General features: G+C 36.3%; 1 protein-coding gene across 6 annotated transcripts in view; it reads left to right on the top strand.

Annotated features, from left to right (window-relative positions):
• The window catches only part of cnot6 (CCR4-NOT transcription complex subunit 6), a 58,921-nt gene that overhangs the window by 2,560 nt on the left and 39,657 nt on the right, over positions 1-16,704 (top strand). For 3 of the 6 annotated variants that reach the window (XM_062970300.1, XM_008104857.3, XM_003217464.4), the window contains exon 2: positions 11,785-11,913. The exons of the other annotated variants lie outside the window; for them this stretch is intronic. The gene's annotated coding sequence lies outside the window, so the exon portion shown is untranslated. The remainder of the gene's footprint in view (positions 1-11,784; positions 11,914-16,704) is intronic. 6 annotated transcript variants of the gene reach the window in all.

The following is a 16,704-nucleotide window of genomic DNA, read 5'->3' as shown; positions in this document are numbered from 1 at the left end:
AAGTTTGCCCATGCCTGGCATAAAGTATACCATTAAGCTGCCTGGAGAGCTAAACTTTTGCAAGTCATTCAAAATAAACAGGAGATTTTATAACAGTGGTTTCCAACCTGTGGTCTGTGGACCACTAGTGGTCTGCAAGAACTAAATATGGTCCATGGCCTCACTGTTATTACTGCGGATAATAACACAGCCCAACCAAAAATATATTTTTTTCTTGGTGTCTTCGTTTTTCAGCCTGTTCCTGGGGTTACTGGGAGTGCTGTTTCAGAAAACTGCATTGGATAGACCACATCATAGATTATTAAATATGGTTTTTTGTATTCGAGCAGATGGCGACTACTGGATGGCATATGTTCTGTATCAGAAACTAGTGCTGATGTGGTCTATCCAATGCAATTTTCTGAATCAGCACCCCAAATAACCAAACCAAATCATAATGCTTTTGGTACTAATGTTGGAGAGTGGTTCCAGGTCAAAGTGGTCCCTGGTTAAAAAAAAAAGGTTGGGAACCATTGCTTTATAGCAAAGTCTCAGACATAAACATATACCCTAGAAAAAGGCTACAGAATCATAATAATGGAAGCTTTACAAGCTCTTTAGCCTTCTCTGCCAAAGAATGATGGTGCATCACCAAACAACAGCTGGTAGGCTGTAAGGAATTGTGGGAGTTGAAGTCCAAAACACCTGGATGTCTGAAGTTTGCCCATGCCTGATATACATTGTAAGTTTCAGGATTTTCAAAAAAATTCTTAACTATGTATATTGAAATTATGCGTGTGTGTTTCAATGTGAGTTATCAATAAAAGTTGTTATTATTAATAATAATTATATTTGTTTATACCCTGCTTTATCTCCCGCAAAGGGGACTCAAAGCAGCTTAGCATAAAAGCATCAGCATATCCATTTAATATATACAACTACACAAACATTAAAACAGGATAAAATATAAATAGCATTTAAAAATTCCCAGTTTAAAATCACTAAAACAAATTCAAAGTTAAATGTTATTGCAAGATTGACTATGGACCATACCAGAAAATTAAAAATATTATATGAGAAATGACTGCTAACAGTGTAGACTCAGAATTAATTTTTGACTAACCAACAATTATAGCTATTCATAAAAGTGCTTTTCTAAATATAATTTTCTAAATATAATTTTTTTAATAATTTTTCTTTGTGTGACGCAAAGCAAGGGAAAAACACTGGGTTCCATTACTTGCAACACAGTACTGTAATTTCTTAGTAAAATCAGTGTACTTTCAGGACTTTCAGTATTTTCTAAATAAGATAGATCGTGAAAAGAATATTATTGAGAACTAGACAAAAATATTGTATTAATATAATTATGTTTAACAAATTCCTTCCAGGGAAAATAGTTGAATTGTGTTCCAAACAGTTAAAGGTTTCTGCTGTTTTAAGTGTGTCTCAGGTTATTTTCCTATATGTATTTTATATGTAATGGTAACCGATATAATATTCAAAGGGATTAAATAATGCTTATGGTAATTATTTGTGCAAATATGAAGGTTTGCATGTGTTGACTGCTAATTTTATTGTTTCTTGCATTTTTTAAAATCCTTCAGAAGTTTCCATCATTATATCACCGTTTCTACTGAGGTCATTTTACAGAATTAGCCAACCTGTGTCCTCCCCACTGGTTCTAGGCTCAGGAGGTACTGCTAGGAATGAAGTCTTTTCTAGGGGTTTATTCACACTGTCCTGAAATGGATCCAGCTGAATATAGATGAGAGCTGTATTTCCCTTTTCACCTAAATCGGTTGGATCAATTCATTTTTTAAAAGAGACAAATATACATCACTTTCATGTGAACTCTTGAGTACAGTCTTGATAAGTTCAAGCTGTATGGGGTCTTTGAATAATTGAGGGAGAACTGAGATATAAAAATAAATGCATTGACAAGTAAAGATTATTCATTTTCATCATTAGGTTCTCTGGGTTGATAAAGTATATATTTTTAGTAAGAATGTTGTAATGGTAGCTAAAAATGTCAATGTTGCCTTCCTGTGAAAAACAATACTTGCCATCAGGGTTGGGAAAATCTTCTAAAAGCACTGTTTTGATGTTCATATACATGAGGCAGTTCAGGATGTGGGTTGTGGTAGCATGCTCCAGCTAGTATTTGTGCCCAGAGTTGTTGTCTACTTATCCTGATTTTAATTTTGCGCAAACTGGGCTCAAGGGTTTCAGTTTTTGTGTGCAAAACTTACACCAAATTCATAAACACAGATAGATAAAAGATCTCCCATTGTAATCTTGTGTATACGTTGTTTTGCCATATGGCAAAAACATTGATAGTGGGCAGTAATAAATTAACAAGTATATTTGATGCCCTTATGCCATTCATACTAGACCAGTCTTGTAAATTAGCCCTCAAAGTTATTTACCTGTAAAAAGTTTAACTTGTCTATTTTTATGTCATAATTAGAACTGATGGAAGATACACGAAACATTCTGTGTCTTCATTGCCAACCCCTCTTGAGAAGCAGACAAGTAAAAGCAAAGCCCTATTGTTTGTTGCTGAATACAGAGGGAGAAATTTTTCCTCCTATGCAACCTGCTTAGACATGTAGCAGATTGGCAGTGGAGGATGGGAGTGATCCATTCCTCCCCCACAAGTCCCGATCTTGATTTCTGTGAAGGACATGTAGGAAACTATTGCACCTGAAACTAAGTGGGTCATTGGCACCAGTGTGGAGCATTCCATCCCTTCTTCACCAACCCATCATATGTTCTTAGTATACAAAGTGGGAGCAAAGCCCTGTACTGTGTACCCATTAGAAAGCAGGACTACTGATGACAGCATAGCTCCATCCCTCTGCCATCAGCTCACTGTTTCTATGTTAAATGCACAGGAAGTGATGTTGTTTCCTGTATGTCCAACATAGAAACAGAGCAAGCTGCCTTCTCTCTTAGGCTTTTCCACACACTGCATAAAATCCACGCTGAATGGCAGTGTAGACACAGATAATCCAGATCAAAGCAGATATTGTGGATTATCTACCTAGATATTCTGGGTTATATGGCTGTGTGGAAGGGCCCACAGTTTCTATGATACAGAACATTGAAGAATGAAATTCACTTCCTGTCAATCCATAATAGAAATGTGGTAAATTATGTCTGCCTGCAGTTGGCAGCAGCTTGCTTGTATTCAATAACGGGGAATAAAAGAGGACCTTTCCCTCCTCTCAGCACAGAAACACAGTGAACTTCCAGAGGAGAGAATTAGAGCTGAGAGCTCAGTTCTGGCAACTTGCTTACTCACCTGAGTCATAATCTCATTGCCTAGGGAAAAAGGCTAGACATTTAACAACAAAGCCATCATATGACTGCATGTGTGTGTGTGCGTGTTCATGTCGCCTGTTGAACTATGATGCTCCCATGAATAGATTTTTCTTAAGCAAAGAATACTCAGAAATAGTTTTGTCGGTTCCCTCCTTTGAAATATAGCTTACAGCACCTGGTATCCATTGGGGGACTTTCATACAGGTACTGGACTAGGGCTCACCATGCTTAGATTCCAAGATTAAACAGGATCTGGTGCCTTAGGGTATTTAGGCCCTACTGTGCATTCATATAGTACAAAATGAGTTAATAATGAAGCATTTGATATGTAGCATCTTTCTATATATATAAATGAGTGATGGCATCACGGCGACCCACAAAACAACAAAACTACAGGGCCCCCAACCTCGAAATTTGACAACACAACCCATCATCCACGCCTCTAGGTTGATTCAACAAAAAGAAAAGAAAAATAAAGTCGTAATTAGAGGGAGAGCAATAATTGTTTTTATCCAATTGCTGCCAGTTTAGAGGGCTGATCTCTGCCCACTTGGTCTCCTAGCAACCAACTCAGCCAAGGGACAGCCAGGGTTCAGTTAGGGGACAGGCAGATTTAGGCCTCACTTAGGCTTCTTCCACAGATTATCTAATTTGCACTGGATTATATGGCAGTGTAGACTCAAGGCCCTTCCACACAGCTATATAACCCATTTATAATCTTATATTATCTGCTTTGCACTGCATTATCTTGACTCCACACTACCATATAATCCACTTCAGTGTGCATTTTATACAGCTGTGAAGAAGGGGCCTCATATAATCCAGTTCTAAGCAGATAATATAAGATTATCAATATACAGTAGAGTCTCACTTATTCAACATAAACAGGCCGGCAGGATAAGTGAATATGTTGGATAATAAGAAGGGATTCAGGAAAAGCCGATTAAACATCAAATTAGGTAATCGTTATACAAATTAAGCACCAAAACATCATATTATACAACAAATTTGACAGAAAAAGTAGTTCCATGCGCAGTAATGCTATGTAGTAATTACAGTAGAGTCTCACTTATCCATCTGGATTATCCAACACATTTTTGTAGTCAATGTTTTCAATATATTGTGATATTTTGGTGCTAAATTCATAAATACAGTAATTACTACATAGCATTACTGCGTATTGAACTACTTTTTCTGCCAAATTTGTTGTCTAACATGTTTTGGTGCTTCATTTGTTAAATCATAAGCTAATTTGATGTTTAATAGGCTTTTCCTTAATGCTTCCTTATTATCCAACATATTCGCTTATCCAACATTCTGCCAGCCCGTTTATGTTGGATAAGTGAGACTCTACTGTACTGTATTTACAAATTTACCACTAAAATATCACAATGAATTTAAAACACCGACTACAAAAACATTGACTATGAAAAGGCAGACTGCGTTGGATAATCCAGAACATTGTATAAGCGAATGTTGATTCTACTTTAATATGAAATAATTACTGGGATAGAATAGTGCAGAACAATATAATCTCTAAAACCAGTAAATAAAGACCAACAGTCTGAAAGCAGGGAAATTGGAAATTCCACAAAGGAAACAATCAGGGCCAGCTAACACCTCCCAAGAAACCATTCTTCCAGAAAGGAAGCTGAGAAGGGAGTGAAGCACTGTGTATTACCAAAGTCATTATTATTACTATCATTACTATTATTATTGTGTTGCGGTCAACCGTGAAAATGAATACAATCTGGCTCCAAGTATTCAAAAACACTAAAATCAGAATATATAAAAAATTAATGTGGTATAAAAAAAACAGAACAATACCATCTCTAAAATCAGAACACTAAATAAAGTACAACACTCTGAAAACAGGGGAATTCCACACAGGAAACAATCAGGGCCAGCTAACACCTCCCAACAAAGTATTTCCATCATCAAAGTCTGGGAAATCCTCTGTTTTCTCAGGGCCACAGACAGTAGAAGCACATAAAATATCGCAAACAACACTACTCTGAAAACAAGGGAATTCCAGACAGGAAACAATCAGGGCCAGCTAACACCTCCCAACAAAAAATTCACTCAGGGAGGAAACAGCCAGGCTTTAAAGCTGTAAGGCCATTACATCCTATTCATTTTTCCTAATTGCAGCATTCATACTTGCCTCCAACAGACAAAAAAAACCCAATCAGAAATATTGTATATTCACAACCTTTAGGAAATAATATCCCCTGATGGCGCAGCGTGTTAAAGCGCTGAGCTGCTGAACTTCTGGACCAAAAGGCCGCAGGTTTGAACTGGGGTAGCGGAGAGAGCCCCCACTGTTAGCCCCAGCTTCTGCCAACCCAGAAGTTCAAAAACATGCAAATGTGAGTGCATCAATAGGTATTGCTCCGGCGGGAAGGTAACGCTGCTCCATGCAGTCATCCCACATGACCTTGGAGGAGTCTACAGACAACGCTGGCTCTTCGGCTTAGAAATGGAGATGAGCACCAACCCCCTGAGGCCGACATGACTGGACTTACTGTCAGGGGAAAACGTTTACCCTTTACCTTAACGACCACCAATTCCTCAATACTTTATTTCCCATACCACCATACTTCGCCACAGTGACGCGTGGCTGGGCACAGCTAGTGTTATATAAAGGTAAAGATTTCATAAGTTCCCAGTAAACACAAAGTTTGCTTATAGCAGTAGTATAATCTCTGCCTAAAATGCTTTGTGCATTACCTACTTCAAACGAAGGTGTGGTGCTAGACAAAAGTTACAAAAGATTCTTAATATCATAGCAGTAAGATACTGTTTTATTACTTCTTGCATTCTAATTGGGTATAAAATTCCATTTCACGTGTAGATACCTTAAAGTCAACAAGAAAATACGCATATTAGACTTGTCAGTTGCAAAATACTCTACTCTAAACTGACAAGAAATCGTTATGCCCCCAAATCTGTTGCCTAAACATACATTTGTCAAGTTTAGCCTTGATAACTCAAGGCCTTTTTCCTGGAAACTGTGGTTGATCATGGGGACTTTAACTAGAAACTTGATCAGTAAGATTGTCTCTAAAGAAAAAGAAAATTACATGAAGATGTTTTAAGCACTCCGAACAAAAACTCCTAGAACTAGCAAGTTTGTTTTGTAAAAATATGCCCCCCTTTCATCATTATTTGGCACTGTGATTGCACTCACTCAGAGTTTCAAAATAATTTTTGTTTTCCAGAATGATTCTGCAAAACAAATTATTCACATTTGTATGTGAATTAGATGTAATAACAAATCAAACTCTGAAATGGAGGCTAGATTCCCATTGTTTCCAGGAAGTGTTTTCACCTGTGCTGTTTTATAGTAAGATGTAGAAGTTGATCCAAGTGTAAAATCATATGTACATTTTTCTCTTGCGAGGCCTACCGGTAGTAAGGTGCATACAAACCAGGAATCTATTGCTGCATGTACATTGCCTCATTCACAGAGTAAAAATTGTTTAAAACTACAGACAGTGTGGTCGCTGTTTCCCGTTTTTGGTCTAAGATTATTTAGCCGCTTGTGCTCACTCTATTTTATCAGTTTTTATACTTATTTGTACAATGTTTTTGACACAAAATAAAAATTGCCAAGTGTAAAGCATTGATAGAATCAAACCAATACCTAACCTTGGCAGAATAGAGAAAATCCTGAATTATTCAATCTGCAACATAATCCTCAAAGGGAGAGAAAGGAGAGAGAACTATAAATGTGTCCCAAACAGGAGTCATAACTCTAAAAAGCTAACGTCTGAGAAGCTTTGTATACATTTTGGATTTGTGCAGACATTTACATCAAGGAAATTTTAAATTAGTGAGCAGGATGGAACCTCATTAATGCTGTAGGAATTCTTCTTCTAGAATTAACCAGAGATTCTTGAGGGCTGCCAAGTGCTTTCCCTACTCTAGTGGTAATCTCCTAAAGTTGTTGAAGTTTCTTCCATATAACTTTGATTTAAAGATCTGAATAGCAGTTAGCCCTGCAGCATCCCAACACTAGTATGAATTTACACGGTAGGGATTAGGGAGTGGACCAAGAACATGCAGCAGTGCTGTTGAATGGTCCTGAATTTCTTCAATCTTGGACAATGAAATAACTGCTAATTAAAGATTAGTAGTGATGCAAACTCTTTAAGAGGGACATATTTGCAAGACAATGTACCAGATAGTCAGGTGCTCACTCAAAATTTTTGTATAGTATTGTGCACCTGAGATAAGTAATAAATATTTTTGTCATGAAATGTATGCAGTTCAGTTAAAAAACCTTAGGATTGATATGTCATGAATGATAAATATGGCCCTTGGAAATAAAAAATATCTTCTCGCGTGAAGATAAAGTGCAGTATTATGTTGTGAAGAATTGTTAATTGAACTGGCAGCTCCAAATATGTAGAGAGCTAAGGCATTTGGTTGCATGTTATCTCAATTATTATGGAAAGTAGAGCAGATTTTTATTTAAAAGTATATTTGTAGTTTTATGTGTGTGTGAACACAATTGTCTGCTTTTTATTCCTGGACGGCACACTAAATGGCAAAATATTTTTAAAGGCACATACATTTATTAAATTTATTGTATCTAAAGCTGTATGTAGAATACAGTAGAGTCTCACTTATCCAACACTCGCTTATCCAACGTTCTGGATTATCCAATGCATTTTTGTAGTCAATGTTTTCAATATATCATGATATTTTGGTGCTAAATTTGTAAATACAGTAATTACTATGTAACATTACTGCGCATTGAACTACTTTTTCTGTTAAATTTGTTGTATAACATGATGTTTTGGTGCTTCATTTGTAAAATCATAACCTAATTTGATGTTTAATAGGCTTTTCCTTAATGCCTCCTTATTATCCAACATATTCACTTATACAACATTCTGCCGGCCCGTTTATGTTGGATTAGTGATACTCTACTGTAATTGTGATTGGGAGGAAACTCAGCTAACAACATAGTACAGTAGACATAGTTAACTGGCACACATGAGAATTGTTAGATGCCAGATAAGTGTAGTTTCTGGTTGTTTGAGAATTACTATTAAAGCAGGTTTCACTAATAATAATAATAATAATAATAATAATAATAATAATAATAATAATAACTTTATTTTTATACCCCACCTCTATCTCCCCAAAGGGGACTCAGGGCGGCTTACATGGGGCCAAGCCCGAATAAAAACAATAGCAATATAAAACACAACAATAGACAAAAGACATGCACAATTATAAAAATTTAAACATTAGCCAATAAAACCAAATTACAAGAACTAATAAAAACATGGATTAAAACAGAGAGGTTGTAAAAGTAGACTGGGTAAGGTGCACCATATAAATATTGTAAACACGAGGTGACTGATAAAGTGCTGCAAATTCTTGGAAGTGCAAATTGGGATGGGAATAGACCCTATGTCTATATCAAGTAAAAAGTGCAAACCGGTACAGGAATGGACACAGATACAGATTGTTATGGGGATGAGCAATCTTTATCCAAAGGCCTGAGTAAAGAGCCAGGTTTTCAAGCTCTTTCTGAATGCTACCAGGTTGGGAGCTTGCCTGATTTCCCTGGGGAGCGAGCTCCAGAGCCGGGGGGGGGGGGCACAACGGAGAAGGCCCTCTCTCCCGTCCCCACCAACCGCGCTTATGATGGAGGTGGGAGCGAGAGGAGGAGTTAATACTGTAACTCATACTAAACCATATCATAAACTGTATTGACTTGATATTAATGTTGAAATACAGAAATTAAAATCAAAATAAGGCAAAGATAAACTTAATGTAACACAGTTTTACTGTATTATAAAAACAGCCATGCTCCACTAAATTTGATTTTATTTTAATTTTTATTCAAAGTATTATTTCTTAGATTTTTTTGGCAGTTGCTTGAGAGTTCTGGTTGCTTGAGTTCCAGGTAACTGAGAGTCCAATGTATAATTGTAGGGTGACCCTTGTCCGTAGCATGTACCTATACAGTAGTAAATTATCACATTAAAACGGGTATACTATTATGTGCATGGACACTTCAGATTGCGCAACATGGTATGTGGTGTATGTCTCTTCGTACAATTTGTACTAGTTACTAGTTGGGCCCGGCCACACGAAGTGTAATAGTATGTGAATAAAGTAGTGAGGAATTGGTGGTAGTATATGTTATTTCCTAAACCTTGTGAATATACAATATTTCTGGTTGTTCCTTTTTTTTGTCTGTTGGAGGCAAGTATGAATGCTGCAATTAGCCAGAATGATTAGCATGTAATAACCTTTCAGCTTCAAAGCCTGGCTGCTTCCTCCCTGTGGGAATCTTTTGTTGGGAGGGGTTAGCTAGCCCTGATTGTTTCATGTCTGGAATTTAGCAATATTTTGTGTTTTTCTAATGTCTGTGTAGACATTAACCCTGCCTATCCTCTTACTATGACACTAAGGGGCGGGCCTAAGGGACAGGGCCTACCCTTCTGACTGGCAGCCAGGGAGAGACCGGCTCTTCCTCCCCCCTCCCTCCTCTTCCCCCCCTTGCTTTCTAATTGGAGGTCTATGTGTTCCTGTGTGTGTGAGGAGGGAAGAAAGCCCCTCCAAGAGAGCTCTGGCAGCTGGCTCTCTCTTTACTTGCTCTTCTCCAGGTATGGGGCTTCCCCATCAGCTGTACACACAGTCACCTCCCTCAGGTTAAATGTGGAGAGTAAAGGGGAAAGAGGGGAGCATACCATTTGGGCTGAAAAGGGAGGAGGGAAATCAAAAATAGATATAGGCCAATCTGGGTTTTTTTGGGAGGGGGGTTATGGTCACTTCTTGGAAAGTGATTAGTTTTGTGGCCAAGTTTGGTGTGATTTGGCTTAGTAGTTTTGTCGTTAACTCAGACCTAATTATGCACATTACATTTATAGATAGATAGATAGATAGATAGATATAGCAATTTTCCCAAGAGGATATTTGAAGTGTTTAGACTATGCAGCACAATGTTTATTGGTTGTAGCTTGTCACAGTATTTTCTTTGAAGATTAAAAATATTTGTGTCCATAGAAAACAAAGATGTAGAACTTAGGTCCTCTGTATTTTCAGTGAATATATGTGTTTAGATAATATGAACATGCTGTTTGTGCAGTTTTTCCTGGAAGCACATAGCTTTACAATCCTAATTTCCTATAATGTCTTGCTTGGAAGTATGGCTGTTTCTGCTTATATAAGAAAACATCGAGACAAGGAAATAATATATGTTGTCATCATGAATGCCTAGCAACATGCTTATTCCCCAGTAGCAATACATTTTGTTATATGGTGGAAGCTAATCAGCTCAAGGTTTGGGGTCATGGGCAATCCCAAAGCAACTATGATTAATCCTGAAAGGAAGAACATGCTATTTTAGCAAATATTAAGTACATTTCAGTAGGGAGAGGATAGTAATAAGGACTAATCTGTAAAGCAGTGGTGAGGCTTCTTTGATTCAATTTCTTCATTTTCAAGTATCATAGATTTAAGTGGATGTGCGCATAATCTTATACTGTATGAGTCTTTTAAGCCAGTGTGAGCCAGAGGAATACACCTGTGTTCTAAAATATGCTGCAGGTATGAAAAAGATAATAAATATTAATTAACTCATAAAGATATTTTCTTGACCACTATTCTTTTTTTCACTGCACTTTTTGTTATCTTGGCTTCAACTGCCAACATATGCTTCTGAGTATAAAATACACTCTTCCACTTTCTCTACAATTCAGTTTCTCCATCTTTCTTTTGACCCTTTTTCTTTAGTGACTTGAAAATATCATAAATTAAAGCCACTCTCTCATTTCTTATGTCAGCCTCAATATTATGTCATTTCCTATCCCAGACAGCTTTCAGTGGTCTTGGATTTCTTCTTTTTTCTGTTCCCATTGTCCTTCTTTCTTTTCCTATCTCCAAGATCTGCTTTGTTGTTTCTCTACTACTAAGACCGATGTTTGTGCTGTGGCAAAATTTTATGCAGACAGACCAATGCAACAACCTTGCAGATGGATTCACAGTTTGGATTAAGTGGATGAGTTAAAATGGTCATTGCATTAAACTGTACTGTGGCTGTTTTTGAGAACTGAAGGTGAGACAAATATTGAAGAACTTTTCATTAGCCATTCCAGTAGACTTTTCAAAGTAAATTGCAATTCTTCTGAAACTAGCCTATAACATAACTCTTGAACTGTCATTTTTTGAAATGGTGGGAGTCAGTGACCATTACTTTCAGGGACTTGAGTGTCTTCTTGTTTCTTTAGAAAGTTATTCGACTTGTTTCATCAAAATGATGAAATATTGTAAGTACCTTAGAGGATGGGAATAAAAATATCAGGTATTTCAGAGTTTGTCTTGTTAAGTTAATGCAAATAAAGTCTTGAGGTATTTCAGATTTTTAAGCTTATTTATTTCAACTCTTTTTACACAAATGTGGAGTGCTAGTCTAACTGGATTTTCTTTTCTTTTTCTTAATCTGTTTTGCAGCTCTCCTAGTGGTCAGCCATATGTGGTTTCCAATGTGGATTTGACTGGGAGTACTGCAAATCTGATGGCAGGGAGTGAAAAATCTACAGCAGCGTGAAATTTTCTTATTTTCCTGGCACACTGTTACTGGTAAATATTGTGTAAACTTGGAAGCATTAATATAGCCAGTTGGTAAGGAATTTGACTTTTAAGAAGGACGGTCCTGTTTGTTTTAAGAAATATACCTGCTGTAGTTAAAATGTATTGAAACGTCTGAGAATCTAAGTTTAGAGATTTACTATATAGAAGAATAGGCACATATCAGACACTTTTACTTTGTAATCATTTGAAATATAAAGTAAAAAGTAATTGTGTAAATGTGTTTAAGAGCATTGATTATGAAGTAAGTATTTGAATTTACAGGATTTCCAGTGTCATATATAGAATGATCTGCTAATGCTTGAATTGAAATAAGCAGATATATCTTACACTAGCACCTATAACATTTATGAATAGCTATTGGTTTTTAAGCATCGATCTGTTTTCTTCATTTTGATATCTTTTTTCAGGGTTGGTGATACCAAAGGATTTGTTGAGCTATTCTGGATCAACTCTTCCTCTCATTGGTTGTTTTTTGCAGTAAGCTTGTATAGTCAGCCTCCATGTTCACTGATTCTGTATCCACAGATCCAACCATTCATAGCCTGAATATAATATTTTTTATATATATCTATCTATCTATCTATCTATCTATCTATCTATCTATCTCAAAGAGCAAATGTTGATTTTGCAATTTTATATAAGGGATACAATTTTACTATGCTAGTGTAAGTAATGGGACTTGGGCATCCATTGATTTTGGTCTTCACAGGGAGTCCTGGAATCAAATTCCAGCTGAAACCAAGATTCCACTGTATCAGTCGTCTGATACAGCCCTGGAATTTTGATTCCATAGTCTGTGATTTTTGCTGATTCAGTGTTAGTTTCTTTAAAATCATAAAATTAACCATTGTTTTAGAGTCAAAATAGTCTAGTAGTGTGATAAGTCTTGTAGTAAATTCACTTTTAGAGAAACAGGAGATTGTAATAACATGGTGAAGACTACCACGTGATTATGTCACAAGATTTCATGGATCAGAGCTAAAGCTTGAGTAAATAACATGTAAATATGTTCACCTCTATGAAAAAACAGTATATGGACGTATTTCGTGTGATTGTGAAAACAGATACCTTGAAATCTGTTTAATCTCTTCAGTGTTTTTGATATTGTTGGTCATAATGTCACTAGAACTTGAGATCTGGGAGGTATCTGCTTATATTTTCTAGGAAGCTCCCAAAAGGTAGAGATGGTGTGTTCTGGCAATATCAGCTCTTATTCCTATGGGATATATATGTGGCTATTACATGGAAAAGTTTAGGAAGGGTGACATAATTTTGTAGTGAGAGCTAATGTCACAGCAACAGTCACTGTTTACTTAGTGTCTGCTTATGCCTTAGATCAAAATCTGTTTCTTCACCTGGATTTTTCTTTTAAATGATGAGGCTAACTGCTTCTCATTAAGTCTATATAGCAATGGGTTCTAAAATCTCATCTGATTTTAATCTGAGAGGAATTTTATATCATTGGACTTCACCATATGCCAGCCAGATGGTTTAATGGCTGTTGCTACTTCCATTTCAGCCAAATGTGAAGTTTGAAATGTCCAGCTTTGTCTTTGATTTTCCTTAGCTCTTAGCGCTGAAGAAATTTTAAAACAGTTTTATTATACACATAAAGAACATCACAATTATTCACTCTAAAACAGGAGTCCTCAACATTACAGTCCCTCAGGCTATTGGGGCCAAGCTATAGTTTGGAAAAAAATGAACAAATTCATATACACACTGCACATATCTTATTTGTAGTGAAAAACATGAAAGAACAATACAATATTTAAAATGAAGAACAATTTTGACCAACATAAATTTACTAGAATTGCAATGGGAACTGTGGGCCTGCTTTTGGCTGATGAGATAGTCAAGTTAATTAGAGGAGTTGTTATTGTTGTTGTGTGCCTTCAATTCGTTTCAGACTTAGGGCAACCCTAAGTCTAAAGTTTAGGGCGGGGGAGGGGGGCAGGTAAATGGCCTTGGAGGGCTGCATTGAGCCTGTGGGCCTTAGTTTGAGGACCCCTGCACTAAAGGATAGTTCATGCAATGATTCTGTCATTTAAACTACTAAAATTATGTTGCTTTTAAGCAAGATCTTCCTACTGTATTGGTAAAGGATAGATTGAAAGAAACAGTTCAGGAAGTATATAAAGAGGTGCTCAGACTTGATATCTATTAAAGCTACTTTGGTTTCTTGAGATAAGGCAGAGTAGAGTTTTGCATAAAGAAATCTCATTACTCATAGTGGGCACAATATCCTTCCCAAATCACATTGCTTAATCTCTAAATGTCAGTAAGCATTTAAAGTGATGAGTTAAATCTGAAATAAAATTACTGTGTGGTGAGATTTTGCTAAACACCAAATTGCCTTGGTTGAAATCTTATACAACACAAGCTTAAAATTCATTGAAGCAATGGATTATAGCCTGTCATATCATATTGTGGTTAATATAGTCTATATGTTAATTTCTGCTGATTCTTCTTTTTAAGAGACTTTATTGTAAAAATAATACATTAGTTTTTTTTCTTCCTTGTTAACGTCTGAAGCGTGGACCTAATAACACCAGTACTCTGCGATATTTTTGCTCTTACACAGTTCATACTAACATTTGTGACCAGGCCTAGTTAACCTGTATCCAGACTAGATGCACAGTTTTTCACAGACAAGCGGTATAGTTTACTTCTTTGGAAAGAATTGTCTCAGTCCAGCACATTGTGTTCATCCTGCAGCAACAGATAAGTGTGTGAGTCTCCTCCCTTCTGCCCTGTGGGTCTGCAATTACAGTCAAATGATGATGTTTGTATAAGTGGAGTGGCCCAAGAATAGCTGAATTGTGTATATCATATGTTTTATCCCATGGAGGTTACTTCCATTTTCTTTGATCATCACCTTGCTCTCCCAGATCATCTCCCAAACATTTTCCACACTGATGGTGAACTTTCTGTATTGGTAGTGAGAAATAAGTATTACTTGCCCTCTCCTTATCGGTTCAAGTAAAGAATTTTATCACTTGAGGATATTGAAATCAATGCCAAACCAGGAGAAAAGCATTGCCAATTGAACCTTTTAACTCTCTTCTTCAATATACCCATGCTTAAGTTTAAATCTTCTCTCATATCTATTTCATGTAGTTTCATGAGGATTTGGCATGGTCTCATCTAGATCTTTCTATTGCTGTGCTAATTTGCTTCCAATTGTAAAACCCAGCATGCTGTTTATTGTTAGTTAAATATGGAATCCAAGACTTAAAGAAAAGTAAATATTAAAATTCTGAAATAACATCATACTTTTAGTGTCACTGGAAGGGGCACCAAGGAAATGCAGACTATCAGCCTCTTTGGAGAAAAAAGAGGCCTTATTTTGTTTTGCTGGAAGAGTAGTGGGGAGTTTCTTCTCACTTCTACTGCCATTATAAATAGTAGTGGTCATAATGGACATCCTTGTCTCACACCTTTCTGGATTTCAATTCTTTCAGTCAAATTGCCATTTATTTGCATTTTTGCACATTGTTTAGTATATATTGCCTTCACCCCATTCAAGAAATTTAGTCCACATTTAATCGTCATGAGCATTTCTTTCATAAATTCCCAGCTTAAATTGTCAATTTTTTTTGTACATCTAAGAAGAGTAGAGCGTCTTGTTTTTTATTATGTTTATGGAAGTGTACTATCAAATTGAGTATCACTCTTGTATTTTCTCTAATTTGTCTTTCAAGTAAGAAGCATGTTTGATCTTCATATATCCATCCCATCAGTACTGTATATACTCGAGTATAAGCCGACCTGAATATAAGCCCGCCAGGACCCTCACTCGAGTATAAGTCGAGGGGGGGGGGTTCAGCCCTAAAAAGGGCTGAAAACTCAGCTTATATTCAAGTATATATGGTATATTCTTTAGTCTGTTTGCCAGTATTGTAGCAAATAATTTATAATTGGTGTTCAGCAACGAAATAGGTCTGTAGTTCTTGATTTGTAAGGGATCTTCTTTCAGGATCAATGCAATGTTTGCATCTTGTCGTGTTTTTGGTATCTGTTTTTTAAATATGTCATTCAAAACTTTGTGGAGGGGTAGAGCAAATTCATCTGCTACTTCTTTATAATAGATTGCAGTGAAGCCATCTGGTCCCGGTGCCTTATCTAATTTCAAACCCTTGATATTTATTGTCATTTTTTTCGTTGTTATTGGGTTGTTTAACAATTTTTGTTCCTCCTCAGAGATGGTTGGGAAGTTTTGCTTTTGAAGATATTCTTGTATTTGTTCTTCTGATGTTTCTCTCTTTTTTTGTAAAGCTTTGGATAGTATTTTTGGAAAATCTGTTTTATCTTACGTTCTCCCTTTATTTCTTGTTCATTGATTTTTAGCACGCACACACACACACACACACACACATATATAGCATGTCTCTTTTTAATTTTTTTGCCAGCCATTTCCCTGGTTCGTTTGCATGTTCAAAATATTTCTGCTTTGCAAATTTTAGGGCCTTTTCCATTTGATGCACCATTAACGTTGAGGTATGTTGGCAAAGTTGTTTCAGCTTTTGTTGGAGTTTTCCATTTGTTAAATCTTTTATTAATTGTATTTCTTTTTCTTTAATCTTATCCTGTAATTCATTCATTTCTTGATACCTTTCATTTCTATGTATTGAATTTAGCTGGATCAATTTTCCTCTCATGTAGGCTTTACTGGTGTGCCATAAAATTATCGGAGATGTTTCTGGATATGTATTTATTTGGAAGAATTCTTTAATCTCTTTCTTACATTTATCAAATATTTCTTGATTATTCAGTAGA

This window comes from Anolis carolinensis, chromosome 2 (assembly GCF_035594765.1).
Source record: "Anolis carolinensis isolate JA03-04 chromosome 2, rAnoCar3.1.pri, whole genome shotgun sequence".
Lineage (NCBI taxonomy): Eukaryota > Metazoa > Chordata > Lepidosauria > Squamata > Dactyloidae > Anolis > Anolis carolinensis.
The sequence above is the reverse complement of the archived record's forward strand: the minus strand, read 5'-3'. Positions and strand labels throughout refer to the sequence as shown.